General features: G+C 47.0%; 1 long non-coding RNA gene across 4 annotated transcripts; it reads right to left on the reverse strand.

The window, feature by feature from the left end:
* Positions 1–19878: 19878 nt before the first annotated feature.
* Positions 19879–24014, reverse strand: LOC130604215 (uncharacterized). 4 transcript variants are annotated; one of them, XR_008973414.1, is made up of 4 exons: positions 23994–24014; positions 22550–22645; positions 21708–21824; positions 19879–20121 (listed from the first exon to the last, which is right to left on the reverse strand). It is a non-coding gene; the product is annotated as an uncharacterized LOC130604215 (long non-coding RNA). The 4 variants fall into 4 exon arrangements; XR_008973415.1 differs by lacking the exon at positions 23994–24014 and adding an exon at positions 22890–22964; XR_008973413.1 differs by lacking the exon at positions 23994–24014 and having other exon boundaries at positions 22550–22681.
* Positions 24015–25601: the final 1587 nt, after the last annotated feature.

Here is a 25601-nt window from a genome sequence, read left to right on the forward strand (position 1 = left end):
TGAAATAGCATCTGCAAGGATTAGAAAATGGAGTTATTCTCCTGTGAGGGCTGTAGCTGCTGCTTCTAAACTATTTATTTTCTTTTAATTTTGTGCTTTGACCAACTTTAACTGGCTTTTCTTTCTCATTTGAACGTCTGTGTACTTTCGGAATGTAATCTCCAAGAGGTTTAATTCTAGCTTTTCTTATAAATATACATATCCATATCCATATACCATCTGGCTCCTGCCCTGTCCCAACTTTCACACAATTTGAGCACAGTGGGTGTGATAGCCCCACTGCCTCCGGAGCTTCTGTGGTCTGGAAGAGATCCCTGCATCCCTCTGGCAGGTGACCCATCTCATTTCATATTGAGTGCCTCTCTTCTCCCTTGTCTATAACTCTTCACTTGTGTTTTTCCCCTGCTGCTGAGGGTGACTAGTATTTCATCCCTGGAAAGCCTCTCAGGATGTTAAGCCAAAGGGTTTCGTGCTTTGAAGTGTGTGTATTTGCCTGAGTGTATGTGCATCTGTGTGTGTAGATGCATGTCCGAAGTCTCAGAACAGGTATACCTCTATCATTTCAAAAGGTGGTTGTTGAAGGAACTGATTTATTGCAGCATTTAATGAGATTCTTGTCAGAACCTGGTTTACTGGTGTAAAAGCAAATGTCAGGTCAGTATAAATCAGAGGGATAGGGGACAGAGAAAGAACCGCTCCGCTTCTCCCTAAGAGCTAAACCAGCTCCGTGGTTAAAGTGGTCTCCTCCTTGATCTGCCGTTTGAGATAAGCTGATATACAGCACATTAAGTGCCCTTCCAGCATTAATTGCCAATTAAGCGGAGGGGCAGGGCCCCAGCTGTGCAGATGTGAGAGCCTCATCCCCCAGGATGTGAGAGCTTCCAATCCCCGCGCCCTCACCCTGCTGTGAACTCCCTCCACTCCCACATAGCCAGCGTCTGACATCTCCTTCCTTAGCTGCAGCCTCTGAATCGAGGGTACAGCCCCGTGTTGGCGGGCAGATGCTCAGCAGCTGCTGTGATCGCTGCACTGCTCTGCAGTAACGAAACCCTCTTTGCAGGCTGCTGGGCTCATGGTGTGAGCAAAGACCTCTCTGCAAGCAGCTCAGTTTCTTCTGTCAAATGAGATTCCCTTGTGTCCAGCAGGGACAGGCTGTGGCCGAGGACTTCCCCTCAGCTCCTACATGGAATCTGTTGCAGGGAAAAAGTGGGAGCTGCTTGGGGACACAGCAAACAGGAGTGAAACTACAGTGCTGCACGTCAAAAGTCTGCCTTGTTGTGCTTCCTTTGTGTGCTTGGGCTGGAAGTGATGCTCCTGTTCGTACTTTGCCTTGCTCCCCAGTGCTAAACCCTCGCCTGCCTGACCGGCAGCAAGAGCCCCGAATCTCAGCAGCTGCTCCCCCTCCATTCCCTCCGTTGAGGAGATGCACAGCGCCTCAGCTCCATCCGCTCTCCAGGGCTGTTCCCAGGAGGAGCCTGCACAATCACCACTGCTTCCCTGGGATGCTGGAAAGGCCTTTGCCCAGCAGGTCTCAGCCCAGGCTGCTTTCCCTACGCCCATCTCCGCCGGGTTTGCTCTCTTGGAAGCATGTGGCTCCCTCCCAGACCTCGGGAGTGCTCTGTAGTCCTTGTCTGTGTTGCCTGCCAGGCTCCCACTTGCTTTTCCCTTTCAAACAGAGGGTCAGGGAAGGCCAGATGCTACTTCTCTGCTGTTCTGCCTTAAAGCATGCAGCTTTTCTCCGACACCAGCGGCATGGGCAGCTAGAAAAACCTATTAAAGATGCTGTTAGATGTAAAAGCTGGCTCTTTTCTGTCCAGAGTCGTAAAAGCTCTTCAAGAGATCCAAACCGGAAAAGACAGGCACCTAATAGTGAAAACAAGGAAGGGGGAATAAAACTGGCACAAGGGGCCTGAATTTTTCCATGACTTATTCAAGCGCTGCAAGCCGCTGGCATGGAAAAGCAACACCCGCAGCACCATAATAGCAATAAATCAACCAAGGAGAGGCTGCGCTGAGCTTTGCCGTGGTCCAGCAGCCCCAGCATCGCATCCTGGCACTGCCTCTTTAGCAACCCCAATCGCCAGCACAACACAATCGAGCGGGATTGGGAGCTGAGAGCAGTAGTTAATTAAGGCTCCATCTTTTATTCTCCGGGGGCAATTCAGCCCGGCTTGAATAAGCTGGAGTGCCAGGACCTGGTGGGAATGTCTCTGGAGAATCCAGTCTCATGGGCTGCTTGATTAACATAACAATATTGCCCAGGATGCACTTGGCGTGATGTAATGCCAAGAGCCAGCGAGGGGAGATGAAAGTGTTTTCCATGCAGGAGCTGGGAGCGCTTGCCACTGACTGGGGCTGTGTCAGTGCATGAAATCTCTTTTCTTTCTCCCTCTCCCTGTCTCCTTATGGGATGTTTGCTAATTGAAGGACTTGTGGAAAACAAGAAGTTGTTAGAGCCCCCTCCCCCAGCTTCTCTTTTAAATTCACAGTATTGTGACTTACTGGCAAAGCAGGAGCTTTTTCTGCTCCTTAGAAAGCGGCCTCTGATGATTTGCATTTCCATGTGGGACCAGTGGAGCCCCGTTTCTTGGGATGGGCAGGTGGGAGGAGAGGGAATCTCCTCTGCCCCCATCCCCTGTAAGAGGAACCCGTGGCAGCCAGAGTATTTGTATGGAGAGCCAAAAAAGTCTCATTTCCCAGTTCCTCCCCGTTCCCCAGGTGGAAGCATTTGTCCTGGGATGGTTCTGCCGTCAGTGCTGCTCTCTCCAACAGCGGGCATCCAATTCTCCTTCATGTCAAAGGCCTTCATTTGGGAAGATCTATGTCTGGGGACATAGGAAGGGTTTCTCTTGCTTCATATGTTAGTAGGTAACATCAAGCATGTGCTCTTTCAGTGGGTTTTGCATATGCTGTGCCTGTGAATGCTGCTCTGGTTGCAGGGACTGTTGGTCATTGCTTGATTTGGGGGCTGCAGAGATCTCCCGTGCAGGAATGGAGCCTGGCTGGCTCACGTTGGCCTCAGGGTGTCATTGTGTTACAGTGCTCTGTGTATGAACGATGTGTTTGTGTGCAAGTACTGAAAAAGCACCTCTCAGTGACTGTTTTCTCCTGGGTAAGCCATTTACCAAAGCAAAGCGATCAGTTTGAATCGGGCTCCTGTTGCTGTCACTGCCTCTCTCAGTCCCCCCACCCCATCCCGCTTGTCCTGGTTGTTTAATCATGGCTCTAGAACAGGAATATCTCTGCCTCTGTGCAGGTGCTGGCCTGGTTCTTGTAGCTTCTGGACACTAGAGGCCTCTAGACACTCTGGTATGCTTAATCCTGGCGGTGGCAGCCCTGTGTAATTAACATTCACTGGGAGCACAAGAGCAGAACTGATGGCATTCAGCTGATTCATTCTCTCTCCTCTCCCAGTGTTGTCCATTACAGCCAGTGCAATGTCTGTAAGCACCCGGTGAGCAGGCAGGTTACAGACCATGGGCTGGGGGATGCTGGCTCAGCAGAGATGAGGATTAATCTCTCTCTCAGCCCTCCATGCACACACAGACATGCGTCTTTGGGGTCGCTGCATCTTTGGATACAAATCAAAAACGTGCTTTAAGAAAAAGGGATGAAACGTGAAAATGAGCATTTTGATGTCTGTGCTACAGCACAAAGTGAAAACCGGGGCTGGTCCACCCAGCGCTGCTTGTCTGTCCTCTGACTCCACAAGCCCACGAAGGCAAAGGGCTTCAAGGACAGATCAGGATAGATCCCATTGTTGGGTTTGGTTTCCATTGCAGTAGCTCTCCTGGATTCTTCAGTCTGAATTCCCTTAGAGGCAGGAAAAGGTTTCCCTCCTTTGAGCTCCCAGCTGTATTTCCTAAGAAGATCTTCATGCTGCTGCCTGGCTGGACTTGGGAATCTGCTCCAAAGGGAGGTTTTCTGCCCCACCCTTGTCCTTTCCCTGTTTTTTCTGTATTTCCCTCATCTCTTCCCCTGTATCCGAGCAGTCTGGACACGCAGGAATCTTCCTTATGGAGTGTTTCTCTGGGGGCTGAGGTTGCCGCTGGGAGCAGTCTGTTAACCTTGATCAATCCAGATCCCCTGGCAGTGATTCCTGTATTACCCAACTTGCAAGAGGCAGCATGCTTTCCCAAAGTGCTGTCCTACAGAGATCCCAAACCTATGTCGGACCTACCTGGGTAGGTTTTGTGCAGCAGCAGTTCTAGTCACAGATGGATCTTTAAGCTTCCATTAAGTGTGGTGTCCCAGGAAAAAAAAAACCTTTTCTTGGTGTGTTGAGCTGCACAACCGGTCACAAAGATTGGGGTGATGTGGGAAGCCCTGGGTCTGTGTGGTACCTCAGGAAATATAGCCACTGAGTTGAGAAAGCAGCCGAGTTTAAAGGGAACCAGCCTGGTAAACTGAGGCACTGATTAAGGATAGGAATTCAGTGGAGTTCAGGTGTCTAAAGATGCACCTATAGAGCATCCCTTGGCCCAGGCAGCGCGAGCACCCATGGGCGAGCTCAGCCCCATCTCAAGCAGAGCTGCACAAGGTGGGAGGCAAAGGGCAGCAGGACCCCCCTCCAAGAGCCCTGATCGAAACCACATTGCTGCTGCCTTCGGCCCCTGTGTCCAGAGAGGCTGTAAATGCTGGTTGCTGATAATCGCTGCAATTAGTGCGCAACGTGCTCCTGCTCCAGGGGTGTTCCCAGTTGCTTTGGCAGATGTTGGGGTGCAGTTGGGCTCCCAGCACCCCGAGGAGGATGAAGCGTAGCACGAAGGCTCAGAACTGCTCCTAAAGACACTGCCCTGCTCCTTTAAGTAGTAGCCAGAAGCTTTCTAAATATTATCATTTTACCAAAAGAAGAGGGAGAGGGGAAAAAAAAAAAAAGAAAGTGTTTTGGCATGAGAACAATTTCTCCATTACCTCAATTAGTTCAAATGATCTGGAAAGGTTCTCCCTGGAGAAATCAAGCTAAATCTCAGCCAGCAAAGGGGCTGGTGGCTGGTTGGTTGCTGGAGGTGTTGATATGAGCATTAGTCAGCAATGTAGATTGCAGTGAAGTCAGTCAGTATTGCTGTCGCTGCTGTCTGGCTGCAGTCATAAATTAATTAATTCTATCACTGCAGTAATTGAAGGCCTTATTCTCTCTAGGATTCTGACTCTGGCACCTCCCTGCCTGTTTCTGAGGCTGTCCATCAGTTCCGTGAGGTCTGGGTTTTACTGAGATCACTATTTCCTGAAATACTCTAAAGCCTCTCCATAAAAAGGAAAGCTGATTTTTACCCATCTTCATCCTCTTCCCTGTTGCCTGCAAGGGAGGGAGAGCAGCAAGCTTAGGAAAGATGCAGAAGAACAAGACGGGGATTTCTGGTTCTAGCAGTTTCGGGTTGTCCCTTTGTGAATAGGAAACAGAAGTAATCCTCAGAGTCCCTGAAATGGTGATAGCATCCTATGGAGAGGCAAATTAATCACTGTCAGTGCTCCAAACCAGCTCTGTTCCTGCCGTAGGGTTGAAATAAAGCCAAGCATTATGTTGGAGTAAGGTTGAGATAACCAAACAGGCTGAGAAAATCCATGGGCTGGCTCCCGCGCTGGTTTAAATCAGTGTCCCCGCACTAGGTCTTGGTGGAGCGATGCCAAATTCCACCAGCTGAGGGTCTGGATTGCATATTCTACCTATAAAAATGGTGTTTAGGATATCTTGGCAAAAGCAGGTATTTTTGCAACCCGCTTCTAACTGGGCAGTGCTGTGTAAGGATGAAATCCAGTCGCACTGGTGAAAAAACAACACCGAGGCTAACAAATTACACTGTGAGCCTGTGGAGTAGAGGGGTTTTTGTGAGACTCCATCGTTACAAGGTACCTGCTAGAAGCTGTTGGACACACAGGGATTCACAGTGAAGAGGAGGGAGGAGCACCCCTTATTTCCAGCACTTGTTATTGATTGCGAGCTTCCCAGCAGGCGATCTTGTGGTTGGAAGTCCCTGCTCTGAAGGTGAGCAGGAGTGGAAAGATTTTTGGCTTTCCCCATAAAAAGAAGACTTATTTCTGGTCTTCGTGATTATTAAAAATGGTCCCAAACCCTGAGGTCCAGGTCCAAGGCTCACGAAGGTGCAGGTTAAAGAGCATCATCTGTGTAAGCTCCGAGGATTCAATTCCTCCACTGTGAAAAATAGCACTTACGCTGCATTTGTCTTGCCATAGAAGTAGGCATTTTTCAGCTTGCCTCTAAATGTGTAACGCTGCTCAAGGCTGACATTATCAATGAATACAGTTGGTCATTTTGATTTAAAACCAAAAGAAAGCAGGGTGCTGTTTGACATCACTTGTTGTGTGTAGAGGATGGCACCTGCGTGGAGATGTTCAAGGGACCCTGACTACTTGATGATCTTCCAACCTAGTTGATTCTATGATTTTGGAGACACTTGGGGCTGGAAATGGAGGGTTTCATCATGTGTGGTAGACAAGTACAAAAAGATTTGCTGGATCTTCTTGAGGCAAAGCCCCACTGGGTCATGGATGAGCTCTTCTGGGTGAAGAGAACCATCCCCTTTCCTTGCTTCTGCACCAGAACCCCCATTCTGCAGTGGGTGATGGCAGGATTCAGTGTATTCAGAGCTAGAGCTTCAAGGTGTGCAACACTATAGGAAGCCCTAAGAGGTATGGAATGTTTTTCTGTACTCCTATAAACCTCTCAATTAGTGCTGTAAAGGAGGAAAATGCTCTTATTCTGGATGCTGCCCAGGGTGTAATGCATTTTTGCTGTTGCAGCAAGAAACACTTTTAGCATTTGACTGATGTAGGAGGCAAAGGAAGTGGAGACACAGGGTTTTGTACCTGAACTCCAGTAAGTTGTAACCAGCCATTTCTGTAGAAATTTTGCTATAGAAGGCAAGTAAGGGACTTTTTTAATAGGATTCAGCAAAACAGGATAGCAACTGTGTATTATTGACTGCAGGGAAAGGAGAGGGAAGATAGATGTTCAGTGCTGGTATTAAACTGGGTAATTGAGTAGGGCTTTTTGGCTGTGCCCAGCCAGATGGATTCAGGCACAGTGAGCAGGAGGAAAGGAGCATCCCACTGACAGCAGCCTTTTGAAGTCCCTGGTCCTCCCCTGGGATCCCTGCTCCTCTGCCTGGCTCTGGCCTGAGGCCTTTCCCCCAGCTGTTTTCCAGCTCATTTTGAGTGCTGGGTGCAGCAGGAGGGAGGCAGAGCTCGCAGGGATGGCTGCAGGGCGCAGGACACATTCCTCCAGGTTCGCTGGCGTTTCCAGGCCTCTGGTGAAAAGCCTCAATTAACCGATAATCAGCCAAGCATGGCAAAGGCAGGGGCAGGAAGTGCTGCTCCTGGCTCCAGGGCTCAGGGCTCAAATCTGCTCAAGGAGCTAAATTAGTTATCTAATTGGGATTTCTGTCCATCCTCATCCTGCTCCAGGGCCTCACAAGAATGAGATCAGTGACAAATTCAGTTCCTCCCCCCCATCACCCTTCCTTTACACCCCTATCTAATTAGTGCTGTAAGGCAGAAGGACCGAAGTGTGACCCTGGTGCAAAGGATGGAATCTAGGCTTGGACTGTCTTCACATCCAAACTGCTGCAGCCCCATGGATTTGATGAAATTGCACTGATTTACATTAAGTAAAGGTCGATCTTTTCCCGTCCTGTTCCAGGTGGGATGCACTAAGGGCAGCTCACCACAAAATCCCTCTATATTGCTCTGGAAGATGTCTCCTGGCAAGATGTGTGGGACTAAGTGAAAGGAGAGAGCGCGTCATGTCACGGGAGGAAGCCCTCAGTGCAGGGCAGACATCTGCTCAACACGTGTGGGAAGGTTTCAGTAGCCTCCACAGCCTTGGTTGTCCTCAGCCCACCTTTCAGTGCTCGACAGAAACTGCTTTCCTTGGGTTTGGTTTGCTTCGAAGGCAAAAATGGGGACCAAGTGCCAGCACCCTACAGAAAAGGATAAGTCTGTAAAGGTTTAAGAGGAGTTATCTTCATCTCAGAGGGGATCCCTCACTGCAGGCTTAGTGAGGTTGTGTTCGAGAGCTATCACAAGCCAGATGGGATTGTATTTCCCTGCCCTGTGCAGCAGGTAGCCAGGATGAGAGGATGCAGGAGAGGTTGCAGAGGCCAGAGCTAAAATCCTCCACCCCCTTGAGGGCATGGAAAGCCCTGAACTGCAGGATGGGTTGTGATCCTCAGAGGTCATCCAGCCCATTTCCCTTGCCCCGAGGTAAAATCAGCGATAACGAAGCCATTCCTGATTAATCCTTGCCCAAAATGTCATGACTGCTGCTTGTGGGGTTGAACCAGAAGACCTGCACACATCAGCTGTGCTGGGGATGGGGTGTTCCTCCTGCTGGGCCAGAGCGGCTCTTGGGTTTTATGGTTGAAACTGCAGCAAAAGGAATTGAACTGGGGCAGGGGTTTTAAAGCAGCCTTTGGCATCTTCAGGCTTTAAGGAAAAGTGATGGTTTTATCTCTGTGAGAGCATCATCAAGGATGTCATCATCCTGCTGACTGTGCTTAACTGCTGAAAACCCAAAACAAGTGTTCAACCAATCCAAATATGTTGTCCAAAAGCTGAGAGGATTGAAGGATTTTGGGAGGCAGAAAACCCAAAACAAAGTATTTTCTAGGAAAAGAAAGATGTAATAAAAACACGAATGTGATCAACCCTATAACTTTCAGTTTGAACTTAATGGGTCAGACTGGAAACAGCGATTCCCTACTTGCTATGCAGAAATTCATAACACGCTTTTGCTCTGAAAGCTTTTAGCATTCTAGAGCAGAAGTAAATATAAAGCAGTGAAGAGCAGATTTGTGCTGTGCCTTTTCCTTAAGAGACTATAGGAGTCTGGGGAATAAAATAGCAGCCAGACACTGGAGATGGGGGAGTTGTTCACACTTTGTGCTGTGTCTGCTAGAGGAGCGTTGCCATTTCCCTGTTATGTGGATCCATGTGAGCTCGGAGCTGGGAGGAAAGGACGTTGCATCCTGCCCTTCCCTGCAGCACAGGGACAAATCCCTCCCCAGTGTTGTTAATTCAATTATGAAAATTGATCCCAGGGACTGGATTTGGGAATCTTTCCCTGTCTCTGATGCCGTGTGAGCGTGCGCAGAACCCATCTGTATCAGCTTTGTAACCGCAGATGCTGGCTTGTAACAAACCTTGTGTGATGGGTTTTAAACACTCAGGCTAATAATAATAACAAATAGTGTTTGACTGAAGGGCAGAGGAGATGAATATCCGTAAGGTGCTTTGCAAAGCCATAGTTGTATATGATGCTATGCTTTGGACCACCGAAAGCTGTCCCTGCTGTCGGCAGTGTCCATCTCAGCCGAGCCAGCCATGGCCTCCCCGAGCATCTCGCTAATCTCAGCAAAGAGCCATTTCCTCACCCCCTGAAATCAGCCCCTTCCCATGAAAGCCCTTCTCCAGGTGAGGTCCATTCCCAGTCCCCTCTCCCCGTCCAAGCACCGATAAGCCCCAGCCCTGCAGCCAGCTCCAGCTACCGGCCTTCCCCGGGGCAGCCTTGGGGGCAGCTCCCCCACCACGGCTTCTGAAGGGGGCTTTCTTGGTAGTATTATTTTGTGGTCAAAAGGTTGCAAACGCTGGGGTTTTTTTTCTGATGCAGAGGCTTAGAAAGAGTGGAAAGCAAAATATTTTGATAATTATTCAGGCCAGTGGGTTACATAAAAGGTTCCATAGCCCTCTGCATCAAACCTGAACAGTTCAAACCACAGATTTCTGTTTTTGCAGCCATAAAACATTCAGGGTCAAAAAAAAAAAAAAAAAAAAAAGAAACAAAAATTTTTTTTTTAATTAAATAATAAAATCCATTTTCCATTCGCTTGAAACTTACAAAATTTTATGTGGTGAAAAATGACAATTTACTCCCAGAAGGAAACTGCCCAGAGAGGCTTGTTTCATAGGCACAGTGGGATCAAGAAATAGGCCTGGACTTGTCTCCTCCATCACATAAAGCAAATGTTGAGGGTGTCCCAGTCCTGCAGGGCAGGCTGTGCCTGGTGTGGAGATGAGGAAAGGGCATTGTGCTCTGTGTCCCAGGGCTTGTGTGGTGCTCTTGGGCTGGGTAGGATGATCCAATGGTCTGAAAAGAAGGGATGAAATCATGTAGGGTGCTCAGGACCTTCAGCTTGCTCAGCCCCTCTGATCTCACAGCTGAAGATGCACATATGGGATGCTCAGTGAGATGAGCCATAGGAACAAGGGCATTGCCATAAGCATCCAGTCAGTGTGCTGGTCCAAGCAAGGGCTAACGTCAGCACTTAGAGCATCTCTGGCTCACAGGGCTGCCTCTAGCTCACATCATTGCTGCGGTTCGATTCTCTTCTCAGAGCAGTGCCTGAAGCAGAAACCTCAGTGGAGTTACTGAGGTTTTCCTGGGCTTTGCTGGGTTAAGAGTAAGCGGAATCAGACCCAGTATTGCAGCAAAAGATGAGGTGCTGCAGTGTTGATGTAAAGCACCAGCACAGGAGCTCAGCAGCTCTAGGAATTCAGCCTGAATTCCTGGTTGTGCAAAGTTAAACCCGTGTGGTCTGGGAGTCAAGTTCTCAAAGCACAGCACAGACCTCCCTTTCCACCTGGAGCTAGCTCCAGATCTCAGCACACCTCTGGGCATGATCTAATAAGCTCTTAGCCTTCGGTCACAGCTAGAGCTGATGTTGCTGTATGGCACAGCCAGGCACCGAGTACCCTGAGCAGTGCTGCTGGGTCAGTACTGGGGTGCCCACATGATGTTCTGCAGGGTGCAGCCATGTCTTTTGGGTGCCTGCCCACTGCTGTAGTTGAAATACAGCTTCCACACTACCCTTACCAAAAAGAAGCTGCCCTAAGTCCCTGTGATATTCTTTAGCTCAGTGGTCATTTTCCAGCTCCATATGAAGGCAGAGAGACCAGTATATTCTAAATTTCCTTGGCTGGAAAGGTTCAGTTAGGCAATGTTGAAACCTCCCCAGCTTCCTGCAAAGCTAATGGTCTTCCTAAATGATCCAACCTGAAAAATCCTGTTGAATAGCAGGTGCAGTACCTGGAGCAGCATCCAAACCCATCTGCACAGGGCTGCTGTGTCCCCTCACACACCTTTAGGTCCCAGGCACTGACAACACACTGCTGAAACCCTCAGCAAAGCGTGCAGGTAGTTGAATTCCATACAAAATAGTGTTATCTGGTTTCTGGTTGTTAATGAACTTGACATATATACAAGGAATTGGTGATTGCTTTTGCTTTCTAAGTAAAAGATATCCTCAAAATTGCTGAGGATAAGATGCACTTTCTTTAAGGGTTTTCTCCCCTGGAACATTAAAAAGTCATCTCATCTCCTGCACATACAGGATGAAGAAATATGTTAAAAATGTCCCAATCGTCAGCCACAAAAACACAGACTATTACCAGCTAAAAACCAACATTATTCCCCCTGCGTGGTAGAATTTGACACTTCTGGGTACTGGCAGCATTTTTCAAAGGGGAATTAAAAAATGGCTGTGTAGAAACGCAAACGGTCCCTTTGCTTTTCCTTTAGCATTTGCAAAGGGGGGGGAGAAAACAAAACCCTCCCTTTATGTTCTTTTTTACATGGGAAACGTTAAGAAGTCATCTCATCTCCTGGAACTAGCACTAATGAATGAGCAAACACGAGATCTAGGGAGAGAAATGAAACTCTAAGCTGGGCTTTCTGTAGCGCGATTCAAAGTCGTGACACGTTGAAAGCCATAAATGCATTTTGCTTGAGTCTGTAGGATTCATAACGAGCAGCTTGAGGGGCAATCTGTGCAGCAGTGAGACACGGGCTGCCTTTTGAGAGATGCTTGAGCATTAGTGGTTTTCTTGGTGATGGGGATGCGTTAACTGCATCTGGAGGCTCAAGCCCACCGTGTAGAGCCGCACCACAATCTGCCTCTGTGGTCACTTCTGAAATAGCCAGTCACTCCTGTACCAAAGCTGCTCAACCGGGGCTTTTCTTTGAGAGTTTGTATCCCAGGGAGCCTCCAGCATTTTTGAATGCCAACTTTGTACCTGGTGATTTACTATTGGCATGGCGGGATGAAGCACTGAGACAAGCAGGCCTTAGTAAAGCCCCATCCTGCAGCTAAGTAGCCAGAGAGCCAGGTTAGTGTGGTCTATTCTTACTGCCACCCATCAGGTCACTTCGGTTTGCTGGCATTTCAGATGCCTTCTTACTGTGAAATGATTTGCAAATGGGGACCAGTGTCCTCAAAGAGGCATTGCAGCTCATGAGGATGTCACAGAAGCTATTTGGTGCCTCCCAACACCTGAAAATGCATGTTCTGCACCAGCTGGTGCTCTGTACATGCTAATGGCATCATCTCCAGGCGTGTTTAGCGTGTAGTTTCCCAAAGCAGGCCTGTAAGGTGAGAAATTGCATCCAGACAGACTGTTGTCTGGCAGGATGGGGCAAGCAAAGACAGGGAAAGTTGTTCTCAGAAACTGGTCAGACTTTGAAGGCAGGAGGGAGGCCAGGAGAAGGTCTGTGCCATGGACTGAATTGAGCAATTGTGGTTGGGTAGCCTCAGCTGAAGGAGTTGTTATTTTCATGTCTGGTAATAAATAGAATAATGGACAAAAAGCTGAATTCCCTGCATGAAGTCTGAGTAAATGGGTTTGGTGCAGTGGTTTACTGCAGGATTTGTGGTTTGGGACCTCCTTCCAAGCTGTGAATCAGCACACAAAGCCAGATGCAGGGCCACTTGCATGGCTGTGGGGACTGAGGGGTATCCCTGGTTTCTCTGTTCTGCCTCCATCAAACACCCTTTGTGCTCTCCCCATTGCCTGTAGCGTTGCTGTTACCTTAGGGTGGTTGTTACCTCTTCTTCCATCCTAGGTGAGAGCATGCACAACATGCGAGAGGTGGACTCCACCACCAGCTCATCCCTCTGGATTTTATTGTCCTCTGATAAAGCCTCTCTGTTCTCTGTGTTAAACCCTGGTTTAAAAACCTCTTTAATAGTAACTCAGCCTCTGACAGCAAGCACTTAGAAGAGCTGTCCTCCCCATTTAGAGCTGTCAGCCATAGGTCAGTGGTGGTACCACTAACATAACCCAGGTGTCTGCTCTCTCATTTCCAGACACTAACCGCTGGGCAGCAGCTCTCCCTGCAGACAAGCTGCAGGACAAAGTAACTCCTTTAAAGCAGCATGATGGTACCTTTAAAAACATAAATCGTCCTTTGCAACATGCCAAAAGGAAAAGCTGTCCTTTGGTTCTGGTGTTCCTAACCAGGCTCTTCTTCACTCCTGGGACTATATTGGTATTCTTCTAGATATGATGTGGTATGATATGAGATGATAGAGATGATATGGTAGGACAATAGAATAGGAATAGAAGAGGAACAGAATAGAAATGTTAGTGATGCTCTGTAATACTTCTATTACACTGTGGAATATTGGCAGGACTTAAACCCCTTCACTGCATCACAGCTTCTCTGAAAATACAGTGCCCTTTATTATTGCATTTGTTATTGGTTATTGTATTTTGTCATTTGTTATTGCAGCATGAATTAGTCCCTTAAAAACACAGTATCTTCTGAGCCAGCCCGCATCATGCACAGTCTCTCCTGCAGCAGCGGTCTGGTTTGCTCCTTCTCAGCTTAGGGCAGAGACTTTCCGAGGCACCAGCTGAATTCGGGGGGTCAGCCCCACATAGAGCCTGGTTGTGCCACACCAGCGGGCTCAGGCTTTCAGAGTCCCACATCCTCAACACCAGTGGGTCTTTTCTAGAGTGCAAGGCAGCAAAGCCTCCAGGGATGGCTTGGGAAGCCGCATCTGTAGCAGCAGGGTGTGTGGGAGAGCAATGCTCCCTTGTGCTTTCTGGCTGCATCATTTTCTAGGAATTAATAGTGATACCCACGTGTCCTGCACGTGATTCAGGTGCCCATTTATCTGTGTGCATGCAACACCTTTTCCTTTTTATTCCCCCCCTTATTTTAATGCTAAGAGCACTTAGGGCCCTGGTGCTTGCTTCTTTTGACACGGGTTTTCTTCCCCTTAGGAAAACACACACGTTGTTTCCTCAGAAGAGCACTGTGCCGAGTTCTGCCTTCCCCAGCTACTCCTCCTCCTGCAGCCCCAGTCTCCAGCTGCTTGCAGTGGCCACAAGGCAGGGAGGAGCCAAGGTCTGATGAGTAAGTTTCAGTGGAAAACTTTGATTTGTTGCATTTATTTGTTAGATCATTCCCTTTCAGAAGTGGTTGGGGTTTTCGGAAGGGGAGCAAGCTGCTTGCTTTGAGTGATCAGCTCTATTATAGTTACTCCATTTATCTCTGTATGTGCATACTAAATGAGGTTCCAGCCTAATGAGCTTCTGAAATTTAATTGAGTGCTATAGCTGTTACTAAATCTCTGCAGAAATCAGACCAAACTAAGATGAGACAGATATCGTGAGATCACCCAGCAAAACCTGTCCCTTCTCATTACCCACTGTAGGGTTTTTTTTCCCATCAGAGGTTGCATGGGCTTTAAAATCATCTGCTTCATTATTAATGAGAAAATTGACTTATTTTAATCTGTGTATTATTTTAAGGCTTTGACAAGCAGTCAAACCACCCCGCTAATCCCTAATCCCTGGATAATCATCACCCAGCAATTTTAAACTGTGGTCTCAGAGAATTACAGGAGGAGCCAGGCATAAAGCAGCCGGAGTCTGCACATCAGATGACTTCCATTTTTATTAGCATTACTAGCATTATTATTGCTATTCTTATTTAAAGCACACCTCTGGCATGTGTCACCAAAACCTCTTCCCCATCTGCTCCGCATAGAGAGTTTCAGGAAGGAGGCAAAGCCAATCACCCAAAGCAGAGCAGTGTTGAGGGTGAGTTTAATAGAACACAAATAATTCTTCCTTTAAAGAAATCCCATCGTTTGCCACACGTTTTAAAGCACAGAAAGTATTGCCTAACCCCTAACCGCCAACGAGCTCGGAATACTGGATCCCTTTATTCTCTGGGTTTAAGAGTTATAATTAGAACCTTTCCTATAGGGTTTTCCATATCTCCATGTAATTCTAAAAAAATCCCTCTTGTCTTTCCCAATAAACCAAAGCATTGTTACCCAGACTGGAGGCAAACAATTACAGGGAGAAATGGAGACACTGGGGTTTGAAGAGGCTTGAGGGGTGGGTTTTGAGGCAGAAAAACTCTCCAACTAGCAGTGTTCTCACTTAGCATCACTGTTCTCCCTGCAGCGTGGCTGTCCACACTTGGGCAGGCTCTGGAGGCAGAGGGTGGCTCTAAAGAAAGCGAGATGGAGCTGGCTGTAGACAGCAGTGAGCACATGGAGAACACACACATGGCAGAGCCTTCGTAGATGGTCATGTGCAGTGAAAAGAGCAGAGAAATGGCCCTCATCGTGGCAAAATAAGACCTGATTTGGGGCAAAAAGTATGTCCAGCAGGCCAAGGGGAAGCTTGGTCTCATAGAGCCTGGCTATTGGAAAAGAGCAGGAGAAGGAGACCCCGCAGCAGCAGCCACAGGTAATGCAGCCGGGTTTACATCTCCCAGAGGAGTTCCACTGCTGGGAGATGTCTGTAGCTCTATTTAAAATAGCTTTAGTAGATGAGTTCTCCTTGGGATGATGCATCTCATCTTTCTCTCCCTAAGAAGGAAACCTCTTTCCTTGCTTAAAATCAGGGGATGGTAAAGGAAAAACTTATTTCTTTTTCTTCCTAAGACAGAGAAACTGTCATTAACACCCATGTCCAGGAGTGTGTTCCTCATTTATAGCCCCATGGTTATAACACACTCAGGTCCACATTAATATTTCAGAATTCTTTCATTTTATTGCAGCTTATTTTTCTTCCCTCCCACCCTGCACGTCAAAAGATGATTGATACGTGTAAAACTGGGCCTTAAAAACACAAGTCATTGCCTGAGGTTCTTCCTATAATCAAAGCACATGCCCACCCATAGCTAATTAGACATTAGCCTAATGTCAACTGATTGATTTAGAGCAGTCCTACCACCCACCCGAAAAAGAGCACGGAGCCCCTGACAGCAGCAACACAGGGAAAGTGGCACCTGAGGGAGGGGGAGGCTTTGCCTTTAAAAGCTCTTGATGTAAAACACATTTGTGTGTGTTTATGTGAAGACGATGCAAAGCAGTTTTTTCCTTCTCTGTACTGAACAAAAGGATCTGGTTAGCAGGAAAAAGGAGGTAAGGTCCATTCCAGACAAATTTAGGAGGTTTAAGCTGTTGGATGAGTTAAGTGGAGTGGAGCGTTGTCACCGTGCTAAGAGCAAAGGTCTCTACCCCGAGGTAAGACCTGGCTGGTTTGCTGGGTCCAGTCTTACATTTGGCTATGATTTAGATACAATTTTTCAAAATCCTTTGCATTTTTTTCTTTTCCTTTATTTTTTTCCCCCTTCTTTTCCCTCCCTGCTCTGGATTTATGGGTCAGGAACCCTCCAAAGTTGTCCTGATGGATTAAGCAGCAATAAGTTGTATCGAGTAAATTAAAAATGAAATAGTTACAGCTGTTGGAATAGTCTCAGGGCTGGAGGATGTAAAAGACTTTCTACCCTCAAGGGGCCTGGAAGTAATCTGTGAAGCACCAGCTGCTTCAATAAAGACAGGCTGAGTGAGGGCTGGGGTCCTGAAGGATGGAGAGAGCATCCAGTGCCATTGGGCCTGAGTATGGTTTAAGGGAAACCAAGGGAGCAGCTGCCTTCCAAGCTCTGCTTGCTCCCAGTATCCCCAGACAGTTTGGGCCAGTCCCAGATTTAATGGAGCAGAAAGGACAGGGATGGCTGGGAATAACACATGGAGGAATTTTTCATCCCAGCTCATCTCCAAACAGTGCCCATGAGGTGTCTTTGCCGTGTGCACAGTGATGTACCCCTCTCTGCTCCCGGCACCACGTTCTGCCTCTGAATTACTGCCCTGAGTAATGTTTAAGGTGGAATTTGTCTCTGCAGATGAGAGGAGCAGCTGAATGCTGTCTGTGGTGCAATATTCCCTTTAACCCAGCTGCATATGGGGAGCGAGAGGAGGAGGGCACATCCTCAGCAGCAGAATCTGTGCAACTTCACATTTCTCAGCTATAAACCTTTCAATAGCTGGAAGTAAATCCTTCAGCTTTCTACTAGAGCTCAGCCTCTGCAGCTGCAAATTTATTTGGCAGGCAGAGAATGGGGCCAAAAGAAGTAAATACGAGTGATGTGAGTGATAGTGCTAGAACATTACGCAAGCTCCCACATGGCTGCAGCAATTCCCAGGCTGCTAATTCCCTGCTGGAGCTCTCCTACCAAAACTGGAGGTGTCCTTCCCAGGGTGCTGGGAAGGGAGGGGGATGCAGGAGAAGGCCTTTCTGCAGAGCTCAGCTCCAAGTGTGGTTTTGGGATACAAGGCTGCTCGTGTGTGTTGGAGAGGTGCAAACAGAGATGATGCCCTGCTCGGGTTTGTTTATGGTCTCACATGTATAAGTACTATAAATCTATTCCTGGCTACTGGAGTTGGGCTGGAAGTTCATCCATGTATTCACATTTTATAGGTGCCCAGGTAAAAATCAGTGTGGTCTGATAGCCCGGTGATGTGCGTGCTGGGCTGGGGATGAGGTGGGTGCCAGTATTCCCACTGATGTTATTCTGGTTGCTATTTGTTCCTATTCCATTAACACCTTGGTCCCCTGTCATAGAGTAAGAGCCCTCAGTACTAACACAGATGTTCAACAAAATTATGAGGACTGGCCCAAAGCATCTACCATCTGACTAATACTTTTTCTCTCCCCCTTATGAATTGATGTTGCTTAATACTTTGGAATCTCACAGCATTTCAGCCATGGTAAGATGTTTTTATATCCTCTTTTGTACAGGGACCTTGTGGGCTTGGGGGGAGGTGGTTGGTTTTGGTTTGGCTTTGCATTGCTGTTGTAATTTAAAGGGATTTCTTGCCCCCATGTTGTAAAGGGGCTCCATCAACTCGCAAGCATACTGGCAACGTGTAGTTTGCTTGCACATTTGAAAAGGAGACTACATTTGGTGGGGGTCTTTTCTGCTAATTGTCAGTGCAGCAAAACTAGCTTTGGATCTAGAAATAGCTCTAAGATGCAGTCACTTTTTCAGAAGGAAAGTGGGGGAGGAGGATCTATATACTGAATGCGGGGGTACTGAGATAGTGCTGGGCTTCAACACAAGCTTGCGTGGCTCTGCCTTTGTCGGGAATAACATCTAGATCCTAGACTTGAGTTACTTGCAGGGTCTGTGCCATTGTCATCACCCCAGGAGGCAATGCCCCTGGAAGGGGCCAGTCCCCATAACTGATGGAGTGTGGGGGTCCCTTGGCAGAGCACGACCTGTCCCTCTCCCAGCAGACCCCAGTTACAGCCATGGCTCAGTAACTTGTTCTCTGCAGGACGCCCGGCGATGCCACAGCCGTTACTGACGGCTCCATCCTGGAGCCCAGATGAGAACATTCATTTCACACCACAAACTTCTTCTCTCTCTGTTCCCCCTCCCTTCTTTTATCGAGTTTCAATATAATAAACAAAGGGGAGTTATTATTTCATTGGCAGACTCCAGCTAATGCACAAACTGTTTTCAGTACTGGCACACGGAGGGGCTTTTTTCACCATATACTGGCCAGTCAGACCCGTATCAGTCCTAATGGCACAGGGAAATGGAAACTGAGATCTTTTACCTTGAAGAATAGCTGCAATTCATCCACTGCTCAGACTCCCCTCCCCTTTAATTTCTTTTATTGCTAGCACAGCAAAATGAATCATCACAGTGGTATCAAAGGAAACGTTTCCAAGCTGTTGATGTACAGCAAAGGGACAGTTTCATATAACTTAGTATTTAATCTTCTCAGCCCATGGCACCGTGCTTGGTGTGAACACTTTGGTTCTCATCATGACTCTGGGCAAATTGCTTCACTTCTCCAGGCTTCTGCTGTCTTTTTAGATGGTCCATTTGGATATAAAACTTTTCCATCTGAAAGTCATGAATTTAAGCCTTATTCTTGGCTTGTACCAAAGCCATTCCCAATAGACAGCATTGAAATTAGTACCTCATTAATTGGGACAATTAATTAGCAGCAGAGTCCAGCTCCATCACTCTTTCTGTACTTCAGTCTTTTGCTACAGGTGCCCTTCACCACGCTGGCCTCTGGACTACAACAGGCCCTTGACTAGTTACAACTGCATGCCATATTTCATGTATTAGGTAAGCTTACTGTGTAAGTGTAGCTGTTTTTAAGCTAATGGTAGAGCATCAGCAGTAGTTAAAGCCGATAAACACTTTATTTCTTTTTCCAAGTTAGCTTTTGAGCATTCCTTTCTGGAGCTGAAAAGATACTGAAGTTGTTAAAGCGAGTCCTTGTTAGGAGTGTTTTAGGAAAGCAGAGATTTCTGCAGGCAACCCCACAGTGTGACATCCAGAAGTACCTGCCAACTGCCACGGCAATGACTGGAGTCCCCATCCCAGCAGCTCACCCACGGGGTGTCAATGGGAGAGCACACTCATGGAGGTAAGCTCATGAAGTGCTGCCCCTAATAACCAAGGGGAAAAAAAGGGAAACCGGCTCAATGCATTGGGGTAACTCCACAAGGCAAATCTCTACCCAGAACAAGCCAAGATTCACTTCTGGCTAAAATTCCTGCACTGACACTAACTGCTGCTTGATTAAGTGATTTTTCCTGAGCCCATGATGCAAGGCATTGTCAGAGAAAGGGCTTATGCAAGGCTGCAGCAGTCCCTGCTGAATGCCTGAGCCATTGAATGATCCAGCCCACCGCACACCCCGTCAGGTCTGTTACCTGCTGTCAGCTCCCCCACTGGAAAAACATGCAATTTTCCAAAGGTAAGAACGTCTTGGGTTACTAGGAACACAAATCATTACGAGTAAAACTGCATTCCCAATTTATTGTATTTGTTTTATTTATAATTTTATTACTTATTCCACATTTTCCATGTGTTTCACGTCATTCTTGTCCATTCAGACCTTTACGTGGAAACTTGGGCTCTTCTCCACTGCCTAATGTGTTGAAGGCTTTATAAACAGCCTTGATTCATTGTTTGCTCCGCATGCCTCCATGCTAAGAGCATGCAGCTAATGTTGTGCCTGGTATAAGTGTCAGTGTTCTCTCACTGGGGAGCTAGATGGGGTGAGAAGGGAAGAAAAGCAACAATTACTGTGATAAGCAGGTGAAAATAAAGACCATCAAACTGTTCACCTGGCGTTCTAACAAAGACCAGTTTGAGCCTGTGCTGATTTGGGTTGTGTTTTCTTTCAGGGTTTGAAGTTGTCAAAGACAGAGATTTTTCCATTGTGCTGCAAGCAAGGCTGGTCAACGTGTTGCACATGCACACCCACATTTACCACCAACTGAATGATGATGAAACCCCTCCCCATGCTGCTTGGATCCTTCCCTGCTCTATGCTTCTGGAAGGTAATACCATGCATTTATGTGCCCCGTTAATTCACTATTTTCCCTTCTCCTGACTGCACAGGCTTTTCTTTCATGCTCCCATCTGACCACAATCTGTGAGCAAACCAGGAGCATTCAGCAATGCTGCTTTTAGCTGCGCTCTCAAGGCTTTGTGGCAACAGGAACATTAGGTCAATTTGCAAACAGCCTTGGAAAATCTGGTGCAGCATCTCTAATGCTATTGACAGGGCCTGCTTAAACCTGGCATTGCCAGGCTAACAGTTGTCATTCAGCCCTTGAGCACACTTAAACCATCTCATCTATTTTTCATCAGTCTTGCGCCCTTCGCGATAACTCTCTTATCAATTCATGAGGATGTTCATTCTGATTCAGTGCAATCCCATGGGTAACAAGTCACATGTAAACCCAACTAATCCCTCAGATTGCAAAAGGATGCTCAGTTCCTGCAACAGAACTCTCAATGGGTTTATTCCAGATTCTACAGTTAAGGTGACTTTTTCCTATCAAGCACTCGTAAAACAATGTCGTATTTGATGGCAGAGGAGGGGGCGAGGAGATTGGATTAAAACATCTGGCGAGGTAATTAGATTCACTAAAAAGTTTATGCTCTAAACTGCCCCTACATAATTGATGGCACTGTGGTGATGTGTCACTTCCACTTAGCGGCGGCCGGCAGCGCCTCTCGCCTCGCTGCACCCTGGGCTAACCTTCCCCGCTGACCTGCTGCGGTCCCCCTATTAAAGCCGCAATTAGGGGGTGACTCTTAATAGCGAGGTCTTGCTGCAGAGGGGGGGAAATGTTTCTGTAGCTCACATGCGACAATTAAAGATAATTTAAAATGTAAGTAATTGCACTGGGTTTCTGGAAACTACTGTAGGGGTCTTGTCCCAGGCATCTGACAGGCATGGTGGTGTATTTTGACAAGTTTTGCGCAGATTTCCATTAAATACCAACTTGCAGCTCTATTTTCTTTGGAGTCATTGGTCAGGAAATGGAGATTGCGAAAGGTCAGGCCTGGAAGATTTGGGAGGGGATGGAGGTGTTATTCCTGTTCTGATCCGCGGGGATCTAGGTCCAACGTAAATGCTTCAGTCGCTTGATTCTTGCTTTCTGGGTAGTCTTTAGGCAGGAGAAAGGGAAGGACTGATTGATACACAGAGAAGAGCTTCTGGTGAGTTCCTTTCACCTTTCCCTGCCAGGCAAGCTGGGACCCAATAAGCTAGCTAGAAACGTGGTGAGTCTGGGTTGAGAGACCTGGCAGACATTAATACCACAGCCACCATGGCACTAACCCTCTTACTGTGCAGAACTAGCTCCGAAACTGCAGCTCCTCCAAGGCTTCTGCAAGGTCAGCGAAGTGTGAACATCATGCCGAACGCACCCAGATACTTTCAGAGGTTCAGCAGTCCCTGAAAAGAGCTTTTTTATGATGAAAACAGACTGTCAGATGAGTTTGGATTCTGCCACATGGTCCTAGCGATAATAAGCCATCTGTGTGCACGCGACCTTTCCTCTCCCCATTTTGTCTCCATCACTTTCCTTCCAAGTCCCCTCTCTCTGCTTTGACCTACATTTGAGTAACCCACCAAATGCCAGCAGTGCACATAGCAGAGTTAAATGTGTACTCGGTTACCAACACGCTAACGAACAGCAAGTCCATCCTCAGCAGAGGGAAAAGAAGCATGTGGAAATGGGATGATCCATCAAATGGAAAAGGACCCATCAGGAACATAATCGCCTTCTGCTACACTTGACTGATTGACTGGCTCCTCTCCCAGTTAGTGGGACTTTTGCTCCTCAATTGTTTGGGGTAGGGTTTTAAAAGATGTTTGGTACTGTTTGTATATTATTATGATGATGATAATATATAGTACATATATGGTATATAATATATAGTATTTATATAATATTTGAAAGCTGCACTTTTATTTCCTTTTCCATGGCTGGAATTCTAAGTAATCAAAAGCTAGAGCTTATACCTCTGTATTATAGATACATTCAGTTTGTGCCACTTACGATTAATGTTAACCAAGTGTGTTTGTAAGCAGTTCCAGGATCACGTTCTCTGAAAGCTTTTCCTTTTGTGTAACTTTATATAAGATAAAATAGGAAATAAAAGCTGGGACAGACTCACGCTCATTACTGCTTTCAAGTGGCTGTCTTTCTGTCTGCAGTATTTCAGACGCATTGGTAATACCATGGCAGCTCACCACAAAAACACATTGAGGGACTTCATAAAAACCAGAAAATGAAATTAAATATGTATAAGAAAAATTAAATAGTAAAAAAAAAAGGGCGAATTCAGTGAAACACACACTGAAAATGCACGACCACAGAGAAAATGCATCAAACTTTCAAATCATTTTTCTTCCTTTCTAAACCAGAATGATCCCAAATAAGAATATCCCTGAGCCCCTGCTCTCTGTATTTACCCCAGTGTGGTGTTTTTCATGAGGAACTCAAAGAGAAATTACCCTTGAAATGAGAAGAGAGCTGCGGTTCTTTAGTTCATCATGATCCAAGCATCCCTTCTGCCACGGCTGGATCCTTATGGATGAACCGGAAGGACCCGAAATGGCTTTGGCCTTGGTTTTTGTAACCCAGAATCGCTTTTTTCCTCCTTCTTTCTAATCAAAACGTCCCCGATGTGCTCAGACACAACACGCCACGTGGTGCGGTGACCCAGACAGGGGGAAGAGGGTCTGCGCCCTCCGCAGAGCCGCGCCTGACAAATGCCACCGCGTGGCACCGAGCAGAGACAGGCGCTGCAAAAAGCATTCCTGGGGCCGTTTCCTGGTGCCTCTCCAAGCTGACAGAGGAGGTTTATGTTAACATCACATGGCTGTCTTCGGCTGCGTTTGTTAGCACAGCCCCTTTGGGGAGCTTGCCATGTTGGGCTGCATGGGGAACAGGATGGGGGGGAGAAAAAAGCAACTAAAACATGTATTGGGTTTTAACACCCACATCTGCCTTGGTAACGCTATCAAACCCTCTGCCCCCATCCAGGCAAAGCCTTTGGAGAACACTTGGAGGGCAGCTTTTAAAACACATAACACATAGGAAACCAACACAGTGTAGAGACTTGGCAATGAGGCTGCCACAAGGAGCCAAGTTGGGCATGGAAAAGAAAATTAAGACAATAAAAGGTCATTGCTAGCCAAGTTTTAAGTGAGTATACAATACATACCTTTTTTTTTCCCCTTCTTTCTGCCTTAGTTATTGGCCAACTTGGCTAAGAGCTTATGGAAAACACTGAAGTGGAATTATAATTGGGGTTTTTTTTTTCCTCTTTTTGACCAAGCAAAAGTTCTTATAGGCAATAATTTAATTATGGCAAAAGACTAACACAGACACGGGGTTTAGGGATGTATCATCAAAAAAAAAACCCTCTTTTCTACACCATACTTTAAACTAAGGCTGGTTCATGGGCACCAGTGATCTAATCCTACTGCTATTTATGATTTTGGGGGATTATTTTCGATAAAGTATGTCATAAAGTGGAAAATTACCCGTGCCGATCACAGTTCCAAGCAGGCTCATTTAGAACCGAGTGCTGTAAGTCAATTAGGATAATAAACCTGCCGGAGGGAGGAGGGGAAACCTCCTTGGGATCAGCATTTTCACCCTGCTCCTGGTGTGCTGTAAAGCAGGGATCGACCAGGAGGTGCTGAACAAGTGGCTCCAGTGCCCCCCTTCCTCTCGCCATCCGGGTGGCAGCGCGTTCCCGCAGCCTCCTTCCTTGTCCCCAGGATGGCTGCTGAAGAGCGAGCTCCTGGCTGATGTGGGTTGCTCTGTTTCGTACCTACATGTGCCTTGGGTTTTATTCCAGCCTTTTTAGAAGGGCAGAGTTTAAAAAAAACAATTAAAAGGAAATACAGGATTTTTTCCCCTCGTAAGAGCTGAACTGGAGGCATCCTCCTCCCCTTCTGAAGGCTGTGCGTTCCTGTCTATAAGATCAGAGATCCAGTGAGACATATGACTGAGAAACATGGATAATTCCAACTTGCATCTGCCCAGGCCTGGACCAGACACTTCCTTGGGATAAACAGCTGCATGAACAGCTCATAGACAGCAGCCTCTGTGCACTGAAGTACCCTGATGATGCTGGCGTATTTTGATGCTAGGACGCAGACTCTGGATGCACGATGCCAAAGCACAGTCTGGAGAAGTTGGCCTCCTACATGAGAGAAAAGGAGTCAGGAACAGTGTACAAAGGAAAAGAGAAAGATCTGAAGCTTGAAAGCAAAAGGATAAGCCTGACATTAATAGGAAGTTTATAAGGTGCAGGTGTAGGCTGTGTTTAAATGAGAACAACAGTTTCCTCTTTGCCACTTGTCCATTAAAGGAGGCAATTCTTTTTCAAACAGGGCTGATCTTACATTTCTCATATTCTCTTGGAAACGTCCTGCCAAGTGGGATGACTTTTTTGTCTCTAAATAAGCGGAGGTTTCACATTTACCTCTTTGCCATGTTTTTTGGGTGTCTTCTCACAAAAATAAGAATCAAAATTTAATAAAAAAATTAATATCCATTCCTGTTTATGCTACGGGAAGATGGGAGGAGGCTGCACCAATGGAAGCAGCAAAATGCCTTCACTTTGGAGAGATTGTTTTTAACAGAACACGTTCATGGCCAAATTACCTGGGTAAAGAGAAGGGGATTTCCCCCCAGTAATATTTCATAGCAGAGCACAGGTCACTCCAAGCCCCTGTTGGTTGCAAGATGCAAGCAGTGAGCAAATAGGCATGGGTTGTAAGTGGGTGGCATGGTCAGGGTAGCTGTCACACTGCTATGTGCAAACCCATGTACCTGCAGCCCATGAACTTGGCCAGCCCTCTGGGCAGGCTTCAGTGCAAGCTATTTACTGGTGCTACTGGGGGGGGGTCACAGCCCAACAAGCCTTGTCAAGCCCCACATGTGTAAGGTGGGTGTGAATCCCTAATTATACTCCTTGGGAAAGACTTAGGTGACCTAACGTAGCTAGCACATAAGTCCATTCCACACCATCCAGATGGCATTTGCTGGCTGGCATGACTGGATCTGCGCTGCAGGAGCAGGGAGCTGGATGGAAGGTAAACATGGTGAGTGATGCCAGAGTCACATTGGATGCAGCATGTAATAACTTGATTTGTGACAAAGGCACTGAAGAGCCTGGCTAAGGAATTGTCTCTGCTGATGCTTCATCT

This window comes from Pezoporus wallicus, unplaced genomic scaffold, assembly GCF_028554395.1.
Source record: "Pezoporus wallicus isolate ANWC-B61680 ecotype Strahan unplaced genomic scaffold, APGP_CSIRO_Pwel_v1 contig_3710, whole genome shotgun sequence".
Classification (NCBI taxonomy): Eukaryota; Metazoa; Chordata; class Aves; order Psittaciformes; family Psittacidae; genus Pezoporus; species Pezoporus wallicus.